General features: G+C 42.3%; 1 protein-coding gene across 4 annotated transcripts in view; it reads left to right on the top strand.

Moving 5' to 3' along the window:
* Positions 1-7,757: 7,757 nt before the first annotated feature.
* The window catches only part of si:zfos-2326c3.2 (misshapen-like kinase 1), a 50,581-nt gene continuing 44,565 nt past the window's right edge, over positions 7,758-13,773 (top strand). For 2 of the 4 annotated variants that reach the window (XM_062560726.1, XM_062560724.1), the window contains exon 1: positions 7,758-8,480. The gene's annotated coding sequence lies outside the window, so the exon portion shown is untranslated. Of the gene's footprint in view, positions 8,481-11,774; positions 11,911-13,773 lie in introns of those variants that run through there. The other 2 variants (XM_062560727.1, XM_062560725.1) reach the window with 2 other exon arrangements.

Raw genomic sequence — 13,773 nt, 5'->3', positions numbered from 1 at the left:
CGCAGAAACGAATAAACGGAAGGTCTTCTACAGTCTCTGATAGAAGATTATGAAAGAATAACGCATACTTCTCGCTAGAAATGCCATCGAAATGCATACAAATGCTGATGCTTTCTTAAAATATTGTGTTTTTGACGGAGATTATGCTGACCGTCCGCCATGTTTTTCTTTTTGCTACCGGGAAACTTGATAGTCACGTGACCTATTTGCAAAGCAATGTAAATGAATGGGCCAAAAGAAACGTAACATAGTAACGTTATTTTGGGGGAAAACGTGACATGACTACGTTTATCACGGTGGACCAACGTAGCCATTTCACGCTTTTTTTGGAGACTGGGTTGGAATTTCTCACAGGCGAAAGACTGCTTCCTCTTGAAGGAAACATCTGCTTTTGGGGTCCAAAGCTTGTATTCCTCTCATTATTTCACAATTGTCTTTGGAGAAGCGCCTGTCTAACTCTGTAAGTATGGTGTCCACAATGGGGTAGAAGATTGTCCTCCTAATGAAATCCTTGTCACCATCGTTACATTTGCGCAGACCCAATGTAGAGGTTATGACAGACCCACCAAGTCAGGAATTTGAATGCAATTTGCTCTGCCTCGGCCTATTTAAACGTCTAAAAATATGTGAACTGTGAAGATGAGCTAATTGATACAAACAAAAAGTCCTTTATCTCCAAGAGCAAATAGTCTTTAAACAGCCCTTAAATCACAGAGCAAATAAATAAGTTACAGCTTGTTCTTGTGTTATAGCTACTTAAATCTAGACTGTCACACTATATTCCAGTCACTGTTAGCTCTATTGAACACACATCTGCAAACAAACACCCTCAGTCTTCAGTCCAGAAAACAGCGTTTCATATTTCATGGCGGTATCCTAATAATTAAAAAAAATAAAATGCTAACGTTCAATGCTTAACTTGTTTTGCAGGCTGCTAAGCTAGCCAGCTAGTGCAGTGTAGTTTGACTTTTAGCTGCGACTTAGTGCTAGATAAAGTTTTCCTACTCATTCAGAGGGAACAACGATATAACTAAACATTAAATTACCATACCTCTCAATCGACAGATTCCGGCGTTTTTATCGTTGTTGTATTGTCGCTGTTGTAAACCTGTTTCACGGACCAGCGGCAGGTGCAGCGCGCTCATCTCATGGGTCACCTGACCTGCATGGCCAAACGTCCGCTGAACAGAAATCAGCTCAGCCTCAGTACGACCATTACTGTGTTAGTTAAAAATGTAAAACTGACCCTAAATCAGTTGTTCAGCTGTCATCATTGATTGACAGCATTTCTCTTGTTTCTTGTGTTGACAAACTTGACCAACTACCTATCAGATTTCGGGTGGCCACAGGGGTGGCCAATGAGCTTTCAGGCCACCCCCCAGAATCGCCATTGGTTGTATAGGATCCGCTGCCATATTGGCATCTCGGTATTCAGTCCGAAACTGTAAAAAGGTGCTCAATTTCCCTGGGAACTCGTTATGACCAAACACCTTGCCGAGGGCACATAGTGGAGTTAAGTGATCTTGATATATCATTCCACCACTATTTGTACACAAATATATGTAAAGAGAGCAGAACTAATAATGTCTTTATAAACTGCTGGCCCAGCCTTCAACCTCTACTAAATGATCAATTTAATCAAACATTGCATCCACTTAGTGCATGTGTGTTTTCTTTCTAACAGTCCACAAAGTCTTGCAATGGGGGAGGGTTTTCCCAATCAAAAGCATCAAAATACATGGTTTTACCTTAGTTATCTGCTTGTGATGTACACACTGACACTGCTAGAGGTGTAGGTTTGTAGTGAGAGGTCGAGGAAAGTAGGTCACTTTGAGGTACCCTGTACATTAGTGTACTCATGTGGGTACTTTGTGTCTAGAAACATTAGGTTATTGGCTGGGGCTCCCTCTGTATTGTTTTGGTAGAAGGTTATTAGAGAAGTAAGAGAAGCCATTTTGTTTGTTTCTTTCCTAGAAGTAGTTAGCCAGGCCTAGTTTAAATTTAGTTGTCTTAATTTGGATTTGTTCCAATCTCTCCTACTTAATAGGACCTTTAGTATTTATTTAGTTAACCTTGTGTAAATAAATCTAATTTGAAACCGTTACTCCTACTTTTGACTTCTCACATATTGTCCAACTGTTTGTGTGTGTTTGACCCCCCTCTTATCCTCTAAACTAAAAAAGGGATGTAACACTATGCTATTTGTATTGTCTTCCTGGACCGATCACATTCAGATTAGCATTTCAAGAAGTCAAACCTTGACTTCGACTGTCCCCAGAGGGCAAAAGGTCACGGCCGCATGACTCACAAATGTGGTATTTATAGCGTCCATTTTCACGTACGTGAGTAGATGTACGCTGTGGTTGATCGGTTTCCAGTCGGCTGAATTATCGTAGACATTGACAATTTCTCTGCATATTCTCGACCTGCAAAGTGGAAATCGTAAAGGTTAAAGATTGGGATGTCATCAGAAGTTCAAAAGACTTCATGACTACAGAGGACAGGGCGACGGGCCTGTAGTCATTAAGTCCTGTGACCCTGGGCTTGTTTGGGTAAAGGGATGATGGTGAAGGCCTTGAAACATGCTGGTACGTGGCATGTGTCCAGGGAGGTGTTGAAGATGGCAGTGAACACCGGAGACAGCTGGTCAGCACAATGCTTAAGGGTGCGGGGGGGGGGGGGGGGGGTGACGGAGTCTGCATTGCCAGGGTTTTGTCTTTTAAAGAGCCTGTTAACATCTCTCTATAGATAAGAGAGGGTCGTTGTTCGTGCGGGAGGGTGGTGTTGATACACAGGTGTGAACCCCTGATGGGCTTGGGGTCATTCATGGAAACCCGAGTCACTTGCTGAGAACTGTTGTTGGAGTCTCTCAGAGTACAGTTGTTTAGCTTCTCTCACCGCATTGCTATACCTGGATTTTGACTCTGTGTACAGGTCTTTGTCCCCAATCCTAAATGTCTGATACTTGTGCAGTCATAGTTTTCTGAATTGTCACAGAAGCCAATGTAAGAAGTTACAGCCTCTGTGAACTCATCCAGATTGTCAGTAGTAGTCCTGAAAACATCCCAGTCTGTGCAGTCCAAACACGCACAAATATCTTCTAACACCTCACTGGTCCACTTCTTGGATTCCATCACCACAGGTTTGCAGAGCTTAGGTTTCTGCCTGTATGCAGGAATCGAGTGGACCATGACGTGGTGAGAGTGTCCCAGCGCAGCGCGAGGGACGGCGTAATAAGCCCTGCTTACTGTAGTGTAGCAGTGATCCAGAGTGTTCTCCTCCCTGGTCGGGCATTTAATAAACTATTTGAACTCAGAAAGTTAATGGCTGAGGTTTCCTTTGTTAAAGTCCCCAAGAACAATAACCAAAGAGTCCGGGTTGGTCCGCTGTGCCTCCTGCATATAAACACCGACCAGGCTGAATGAAGCGAACTAACAGGCTGTAAAAGGGTTTACAGTTTAATAATCAAAATTCCACATCAGGAGAACAGTGTTGTAGGATCACTGTTACGTCGTTGCACCAGCTGTTGTTGAAGTAGAAGAAGATTCCCCCCCCCCCTTCGTTTTGCCGGAGAGCTTCGTGTCGTGGTTCGCTCTCAGCAGCTTGAAGCCTGCCAGCTGGAGCGCGGAGTCCGGTATGGATCCACAAAGCCAGGTTTCTGTGAAGCACAAAACGGAAGATGTAGAAAAGTCTCTGTCTCTCCTCACCAGCAGCTGAAGTTCGTCCAGTTTGTTGCACAGTGAGCGCACGTTGGAGAGAAAGATGCCCGGCAGCAGTGTGTGAGAACCACACTGCGGTGTCGCAGCCGGCCCATTTACCTCGCCGTCTCACCACGTGAGTAAAGGTGAGTGCCTAGAATGTCCAATAATTCCACAAAAGAAAAAAGAAAAGTTGAAAATTGCACGTTGGGCACTGGCCGGACGGTTACAAATGCAAACTTTATCTTTGACATTATCATGGTCTTAGGCCTTTTATGTCAACATATAACCAGAAGCTTCTGATGTACCATTAAACATTAAAGCCTCTTAGAATACCATAGATGAGTCAATTTCCTTCAATATCTCAATCACCAGACTACAATTTGTCATTTTCAGATTAGATTTAAAAGGAAACAATCGATACTTTCATGAGTTCAGGCAGAGTACACATCACCATGGTGTGACTTGGTGATAACCAGGACATTCTGATGTACCAGTCCAAAATAAAAGCCTCTCAAAATACCATGTATGAGCCAATGTCCTTGAAAATCACTAGACTACATTTGGTCATTTTCAGATTGGGTTTAAAAGGAAACAATCAATACTGTCATGACCATTCCACTTCAGGTAAATAGTGAACATCCCCAAGGTGACACTTATGGATAACCAGGACATTCTGATGTTCCATCCCAAAATAAAAGCCTCTCAAAATACCATACATGAAACAACTTCCTTTGAAATCTTTAAAAAGGTGTTTTTTTTTAATTGCGCCCTACGCACATAGTTTAATATTTCTTCCGGCAAAATGCAACTTTTAGAGGCCAAGTTGTCATGAGCACACTGAATCGGGTTTAATCCCTGGGAGGAGTTTGGTCTTTTATAACTGTAAGAAATTATGAAAATATGCCAAAAAGCACATCTTTAATGATTAAATGCAGCGCCCCCTAATCTTCAAAAATTATGACAAAATTCAGGTAAATTCAGGGGTTAAATGTTTACACATTACACAATGTTTACTGTATTTTTGGTGAGGGCAGGCCAAGCCATTTGGAAGTTATAAATCTTGCCAAATTAAGCCACACCCCTTGCAAAGTTCATTAACCGTAATATCTTCTTAATACCATCAGACAGGTTAGAAATGATCATATGGATATTTAAAGGGTGAGAAGTTCATGCTATATGAGAAATATGGAGCAGATTAGATAAAGTATGGTCGAGTTATAACAACTTCAACGTTCATGCCAAATGGTGTTTTTTTGAAAATGCTCCCTACACACATAGTTTGGAAATTCTTCCGGCAAAATGCAATTTTTAGAGCCTAAGATCTCAGAATCACACTGCGCAATTTTGAAAAGAATCAGGTTTAATACCTGGGAGGAGTTCGGTCTTTTACAACTGTAAGAAATCATGAAAATGCTATAATTTTGGTGAGGGCATGCCAAGTCATTTGGAATTTAAAACTCTGCCAGATTCTGCCTTGCGAAGTTAATTAGCCCATATCTCATCAAAACAAGGATTTATCAGCACCATTGATATGTCAATTGATATGTCAAGGGCACATTCGTGACAATCAAACTCAGCGTTTAGGAGAAATAGCCAAAAATGTGTTTTTCACTAAATTCAAAATGGCGGAAAATCTAGTTAGGTGCATTTGCATACTATGATTGACTTTTTTGTAGAGCATGACGAAGAGCACCTGTGTGCCAACTTTAAGTTGATTGGACATCGGGGGCAGAAACTGGCCTAGTGTGGTCTTTTTTACATTTCTAGAGGGCGTAGAGAGACATTTCTTTATACACAAATGTGAGACCCAAAAATTGTCACATTTTTTAAAAGTCCAGATATCCATGCCAAAGGACCCTAATAATAATAATAATAATTCCTTGAAATACAATAGGTTCCTCTACGACTAGTCGTAGCGAGGACCCTAATAATTCCTTGAAATGAATTTATCACATCGTAATTTCACTAAATAATGAATCATAATTGTTTCAATATCCAGTGTCAGAATTCTATTCAAATAAGGCCCTTGAGGCCTCGACATAAGCATTCGGAGGATCAAGATGATCTTCCCCCCTTAGCATGCAGTTTCCACAATTCTGATCGTCCTGTTGAGAATTCTTTTCAAATTAGTTAGTCATGGTATCAGTTACTTCAGTAGGTAGACAAAAGGTACATTCACTACGCTAAAATACCCACAATAATCGCATTGATTAATGCATTTATGTTGAAAGCCCTGATAGATATCTATGCGTAACATCCTTGATCCACCTCATGCCGAAACCCGAATCAGAAGACATCTACAGACAACTAGGATAAACAAGTCCAAATAGACATGGTTACAAAGCCGCAATCTTCAGCTCCCGTGTGGGAAGATTTTGGAGAGCCAATAACGTGAAGGACTGTATATATGAGCCAGCAGTTAAAATAATTTAACAAGAGTAAATACTCAGAGGGAGATGAACAATTGAGTTTCTGGGCAGGGGCTGAAGCCCGGGGGAATCAGGCAGTGGCAGATCCAACGGAGTCCCACAGTAGAATCCAGGTGAAGCAGGTGGGGATGTCTGAGTGACGTGAGGCAGAGGGCACGGGGTGGGGTGGGTTGGGTTAAGCAGCCGGTAACAGTGGAATCACGTAGGAGTATGTAACGATCTGGCGCTGGAGAGGTGAACAACAATAAATACAGCAGGGGTGAATCACGGAATGTGGATCAGCTGTGTAGGAAGGAGCGGGATGAATGGCCACGCCTCTTGACCTAGTTCCTCTAGACACGCCGCTTGCAGCTGGAGACAATCAGCACAGACAGACAGGGGAAAAGGGAAAAAGCAGCTGACCCACAACAGAAGGTGCCGGTACATTGACTTTCTTTAAAAAACAGTGGCAACTGTATGATATTAAAAAATGACTTGACGACCAGGTTCATAAATTAACTATAGATAAAATGCATTTAGTGTACAACAAAACACAACCATGAATCTGGGGATATGTATTCAACAAAGTAATGGGAATGTTGTAAAACCACTGTAATTTTAAAACTGTAATCAATAATATATAATTTCAATGTACAGTTATGATTGTATTCAACGTAATGTGATCTACTGAAATGCATTCATGTAATACTTGATAACACCACAACTGATAGACTGAAAGGCCTTCAAAATCCGAGCTAAATTGAACTCAACATTCAGTGTAATAAGTCATCACACCGTTTTACCCATGGAAAACTTCATAGTGTTTCACCATGAACACACCTGATGACGTCATGTGCCCAGAGGCCTACCCTGTCTACCGCACCACCTTCAACCCAATCACCACCGAAGAACTTTGTAACCAATAGGATAGCTAGCTCAACTTTTTTGATTGTCTATATACAGTATGTACGTGTTTGTCCCCTTGTTCGGGATTCTTTTGATTTGACTTTTTTGATCCAAGACATCTTTTGTTCGTCCGGAGTTTCTTCATTTTGAACACAACACAACAAAAACAGGCAACACAACTAAGGTAAAACCTCACCTAAAACAACAACCATCTTCCCAGTATTTCGCCCTGAACTGCTGTCGGTTCCTTGGGACTGCTACACTTTCGCACTGGACACATTTTCTCTAACCCGACCTGAATACTTGTAGCTAAGCCTAAATTGTAGCAAAGGATTGTTGAGTTACAAACTCTTTCACATCAGTCACTCATGCTTCATTCAGCATTCTTCATTCTTCAACAGCTTTCATTCATTTTGACCAAAACAGGTTAACTAAACAATTGTTTCATTAGGTCTCGTTTGTGAACCTGTTCTTGGATCGATGATCCCAAATTGCACCGACACATATTCTGTGTGCTGGTGTTCGTTTGTAGTTTCATGACCCAGAACACAACGTACTTCTGTGGAGAAGAGCACAGACCTTCTGTTATATCAGTGGTTCTCAACTGGTCTGGCTCCGGGACCCACCATCACCCCTTAATGACAAGCCTCGACCCAAATCGATCTGTCAACGGGGGGGTGGGGGGGTGCGAACCGTTGTCTTTGCGGCGCCAACTGAAAACATGGACGGACGAGCCGGCAAAAAAAACGACACTCCGCTGCATTAGAAAAAGTCCCTTCAAAATAAATATTAAATAAATAATAAAATAAAATCACATGAATTGAAAAACAATCATTCACCAGTTCACCAGTTGAGAACCACTGTGTTATATTAAAGTACAACCGTATTGCACATTTTTCCAACCCTCATGCTCTCAGGAATTGTGTAAAATTTAGCATGTGTGTTATATAACTATTTCGACTACATTTTACTACATTATACATTTTAAATTTTTATGAAATTGTTCAACTCAGAAAGTGCTGCTATATTAATGTACAGACAATTGACTTTACCTTTTATGAAACTTGCAAATATTAAAATCAGTAATGGAGATAGATAAAAAGAAAAGTTAATGACACAATGTTTCAGTTATAAAGACAAGGCATGTTGAGCCATGTCGACCAAGCTTCCTCTTCCAACACACACTCACTAGGTCCTCACTAGTATAAGGCGAGACATTTACAGCACGAGATTTGTATAGAAACTATGTGGTCTTGTTCCAACATGTCTTTTTCCCTGCTTTGAGTTGTCTGGTAGGAAGGCCCTGTGTGCCAAGCTGCTCGAGTCAGACCACATCCCACAATGTATTTCAACACCGTTACTTCCGTAGCAACATCCTTATCATCACATGCATGCTGCATGGTAGCAGAGCTGTCCTCAGTCTCAGTTCTCTGTCCAAAATGCTGGATAAGTCTGTTTCCAAATGGTGAGTAGTTATTTTAACTAAGCTTACTTACAATGTACTAACTTTAAATTCCCGTAGAGGGAAGTCCTTGGCTGTTTGTTCTTCTTGAAATGGAAAGCCTTGAGAGGGAATAGTTTCAGTGTGTTGTTAAAAGGGATCACTCTGTTTCAGTAGTCTCTGCTCCCTTCTAACACCAGAGCTCTTGTCTGATGTGCAAACATATGTGTCATGACTGTCGTTGTAGTCTGTAATATACAAGTATATGTAAGTAAATGCATGCTTTTGAAAACTGCACTGAAACCTCAACCTGAGGACTGCGATCTGAGCAGACGTAATACCGAGGTGAAAAAAAACTGCTTCTTAGAATGTGTGGTTTAAATGTCCCACGGGCAACACAGCCGGTAGGGGCACAAGGTCGCCACCTTCAATACAGAAAGCTAAGGGAAGTTTGTGGGGTTGATGGAGGCGCAAGATATTAAGGTTGATACCTTTCACTCTCGTCGGTACTTCTGCGTCAGCTTTCGCTTCAACACTGGGCGCGGTATCTGGCTCCACCATTCTTTCAAAGCGAAAGTAAGCGAAGAGACCCGCCCTCCTCTGACTCTGATTGGTTTGTTTCAGGTTCACGGCCAATCAAACCAACGATGAAAGCGGGAATTACCAATAATAGGACGAGTCTTCGCAGAATTCGGGTGTCATTATTTGCATGAGATGCTGTGTTGAAAACAACTCGGAAAATACGGGACAACCACCCCGTATTGTTTCAAACCGAATTCCCTATTTTAACGGACGGATGGCAACCCTAGGCACACTTCTTTACTGCCAGAATGGTTGAAACGTGTACCATTCATAAGCACAGTAAAAGTTAATAGTGTATTATTATTTAACTAAATGAGGAAAAGGAAGCGAATGGATGTTTGCACACTGCACCACACTGTAGGCTCCGTCCTGCAGGGTGCGACTCACACAAAAAGGTCTCACAATAAACTAAGAATAACCTAACCAAACTGTCAGAAAGGAGCACGTGACAGTAAATGTGGACTCTCGTCAAAACATTCAAACCGTTTATTAGGACGGGAGTTTTGACTTTTTAGCAGTCTTCCATAATTTGCAGAACTACCGCTTCATAAATGGAGGTATGGGTTTGCAGCTTCTTTACATCTGTTGATTGAAAGATGCTATATTTAGAATGTTCCATGAGGTGGTGTCAGGCACGTGCACAGATGGATTCCCCAGTGGTGCTCAGGCACCTTGCCCTTTTGCCCTGGATGAGAAAAGTGCCCCTTCTGCTGGAGCACAATTTCTTCTCCATTCATCAATATTTAAGAACGCAAATGACTCTCTCTGTCATCAAATGTGTTTTGATATCTGACGCGGCATTTATTTCGCCAGCACATGCTCACAAGCCCCGCCCCTCCCTCCTTCCTCCTTCTCCGCTTGGTGCTCGCGCAGAGTGCTGAGCGCCAAACGGCTGCGGCGACGGACGAACAGGTAATAGACCTTTTTCACAATGACCGGAAATGCGCAGTCCACGTCAGGGTGAACTTCCTGTCAAGCGTCAACCAAATGAGGAGAAAATTGATCCCGAGACTCTCTTGAGAGTCTTCACAACTTCGCTCCGTGTCGGAAATGGAAATGCCCCGACGTTGTTTGGTGAAAAAATAACCACATTAGCGCCGCTGAAAACACCACGTCGCAACTGGTCCGACGTTTCTTAAAGAATAAACAAAACAAACAAACTCGAAAATCCGTGATTTCAAAGCGGTGTCCAGCTGTTTACTGACGTTTGTCATGTTTGGTGAAGAGAGAGAGTGAGACGGGCAGACAGCTCATTTAACGGAAGTATTACTGTTCTACAAATTAGACACGTGTGTTTCTTATTTATTTATTCATATTATTTTTAATTCCATAAATAATTTGGGCAATGCGTGCCCTTTTATTTTGGTTTGAGTACCAGCCCCCCATAATGTCTGTGCACGTGCCTGGGGGGGGGGGGGTATTATTATATATTAGAGTCCAGGCTCTAAAAAAGCACCTGTAAAGCAGGGGTGTCAAACTCATTTTATGTTCGAGGCCCCCCTTCTCTTGCACCTGAAGAGTGTGTTGTCTTTCCCTCAGTGTGCCCATAAAGAATGTCCAAGCGTTCATTTCTCTGCTCGGAAGGTCGAAAACAACAAAAACAAGCCCCCGCCCCCAGTGAATCATAATGGAGGCCACAATATCATTTGCATTGTTTGCTTCTGTGTAACTTGAAACTCCTCTATATGTTAAAAGGACACCCCAATAAGAGGCGACTACGCCTGTATGATGGAATCCGTTGTTTGGTGTTGTTGAGTGGAGGCGCAGACAGTAGTGGACCTTGGACTGTGAATGCTCAGGAAAACCTCTGAAAACATCTGTTATCAAAAGCACCGAATATTTACACATAAATCACAACCAACGAGGACCGCTTCACCAACAGGTGAAGAGAAAAGCAATATTAGCAAAGTGTTCCAATTGGGTGTGCTGGAAAGTTTCTCTGATGGGAGGTTATGTGGGATTAATGATTTCCCCTTTTTTTGGCACTGAAAAGACTCCTTGGACAAGAATGAGACGATGGTGTTGTTATGTGATGCCGCTACTCATGATTGGGACAGTCACATTAATGTTCTACACTTCGAACCTCAAAGTGCCATGGATGTTTTGGACAGCGACACAGACGCCGACGTCATCGTCAAACCAATCTAACAACAATATAGCTACTCCAGTGCAGTTTGTAAGTATATATATATAAGAAAATGTACTCCTATTTTTTCCCCTTTTTATATGAAAATTAGAATTTAGGTAGTAAAATTATATTTGTATATAGCAAATGAAGTGCAAAAGCAAATTTTTCAAGAAAGACAATTGTAAGCAAAGTTGATGAATAGAAACAAATGTGCAGGGGTATAAATGATGTAGCTATACGATGTGAAAACACAAGAATGTTGCTAGCTACATTTATTTTTTTACAGTCATTTAATTGTCTGTTTTGGTATAAAAAAAAGACTGCATCAACAGTCTGGCAATTAGATTTAAACAAATAAACCAGAGGTGCTCTTTACAGCTTCAGGTTCATTCCAACATGGAACTAACATAAGTGTAATTCAGTTAACAATTAACGAAGAACGCTGCATGACCAATGAAACGGAAACCTCATCTGTTTGCACAGGTCTCACCAGAAGCCCCCTCGATTTACCACGTGGCGTACCCGTACCCCTACCACATGGTGGTGGACGAACCACACAGATGTTGGAAAGAAAGCCCATTCTTGGTTCTTATGATCCCAGTGGCGCCCCACAACAGAGAAGCCCGTGACACGATACGCAACACCTGGGTCAAAGAGACAAAAGTGCTGGGCAGAGTGGTCAGCCACTTCTTCCTCACGGGACTGTCCAAGGAGACCAATGCCACAGAACCCATCCCGGAGCAAGTGAGTTGAATGATTACAAGTTACGGAATTTGCTTTTTCTGTCGCTGTCAACACATCATACAGCATGACTATCAAGGAATTAGGAATCAGGAACATTTGTTGCCAAAATAAGTTAGACATAGGAATTTGACGTGGTGCATGACATCGGACAGTAAGACAATGGACAACAAGACAGATAAGATAACACAATGCAAGAAAATGGCAAGTACAAATTACAACTTAACTCTACGGTATGAAAGAAAACATAAGGCTATGGGCTAAAAATAAAGGATAAGAAAGAAGTTAAAAATAAAGTGCGCCAGCGAACAGATAACCATACTCGACACACAACTGTATGTGAAAGGGAGGGAGGGAACATTCCATGGGTTCATCTGGGGCCAATCCAAGTGCTTTTCTTTATTTAGTTTTGGCAAAATGGATGGGGCTTCAGAGAACACAAGCACACGTCCTTAAACAGAGCCAAACCGGTTTCTGTGTGTGCTGTGACTGAATAACCTGTTGCGTAGATATCCTGTGGAATGTCTCTGTCCTTTAACCACAACATTGTGAAGCAGTATTATAATGAGTACAGAAGACAAAGGTGGAGCAATGCATGGTGCCAACAACCATTTGTAGGGAGAGGTCAAGGTTTCCTTTTCACCTTACATGCGTGATGGTTTTCATAGGACTGCTAAACCTAACAAAGTAGTCTTCAACCCCCATCTATGACTCACTCTATTACATTACATTACATTTTTTGCCTGGGGAGCAATTACGGGTTAGGCGTCCTGCTCAGGGACACTTCGACATGGCACATGGGGCAGCCGGGATTCGAACCACCAACCTTGCGCACTGCTCCACTCCATGCGCCACCATCACCCTCTCCCGACTCTATCTCACAGTCTCTTCCTGCACCTGACTGTGCTTGTTTTACTTGAGTAGTTTTCCACGAAGAAGCAGTTCTAGTGGACACAGAGCTTGTTTCTGGTGAACTGATTAACTTCTGCTTTAACCTGTGCCTGCTCCCTCCCCCTCTGTAGTTGTTGCAGGAAAGCCAGCGACATCACGATATTCTCCAGAGTGACTTTTTGGATAGCTACAATAACCTCACCATTAAAACCATGGTGATGTTTGAATGGCTCAGCTCCCATTGCCCTAACGCCTCCTACGCCATGAAAGTCGATGCGGACATGTTCCTTAACGTCCACAACCTGGTGGACATGCTTTTGAAAGCCCCCCCACACCTGTACATGACAGGAGAGGTGGCGAGGAGTGCGGCTGTTATTCGGGACCCAGACTCAAAGTGGTTTCTGCCGTTTTCAGTGTACCCTGAGTCCACTTACCCCCCGTATGCCCTGGGACTGGGCTATGTGTTCTCTCTGGATTTACCTCGTAAGATAGTGGAGGCCTCGGCTCACGTTAAAGCAGTTTACATCGAAGATGTCACCGTGGGACTGTGCATGCGACATTTGGGAATCGCACTGACGGATCCTCCACATTGGACTTTCTTTAGGGGACTTGTCCCCCAATCGCCGAGCAACTGTTACTGGAACTCAGTCATAACAACAATAATGGAGAACTCCAACCGGATTTCACAAGCATGGGAATTATATCAAAGATACAAAAATGGCTGTTAACACGCCGTAAAAAGAACTTGTCGGCTGTCGTGAACCACAGATGTTTATTTGTTAAACTGAGCAAAAGATGATTATGTCTAACGTTATGGTGAAGATGTAAAGTTTTTGACGATTTCACAATGTAAATCGTCAGCAGGTAAAGTTTCTCATAAGTAGCAAATCGTTACAAAACTTGCTTTTAACTTGTTACGTTCTTTGCAGTCTTCCATGAAGAATTTTCCCTATTAACCGCTTGTGCTTAATAACA

This window comes from Pungitius pungitius, chromosome 2 (genome assembly GCF_949316345.1).
Source record: "Pungitius pungitius chromosome 2, fPunPun2.1, whole genome shotgun sequence".
In the NCBI taxonomy this organism is placed as follows: domain Eukaryota; kingdom Metazoa; phylum Chordata; class Actinopteri; order Perciformes; family Gasterosteidae; genus Pungitius; species Pungitius pungitius.
The sequence above is the reverse complement of the archived record's forward strand: the minus strand, read 5'-3'. Positions and strand labels throughout refer to the sequence as shown.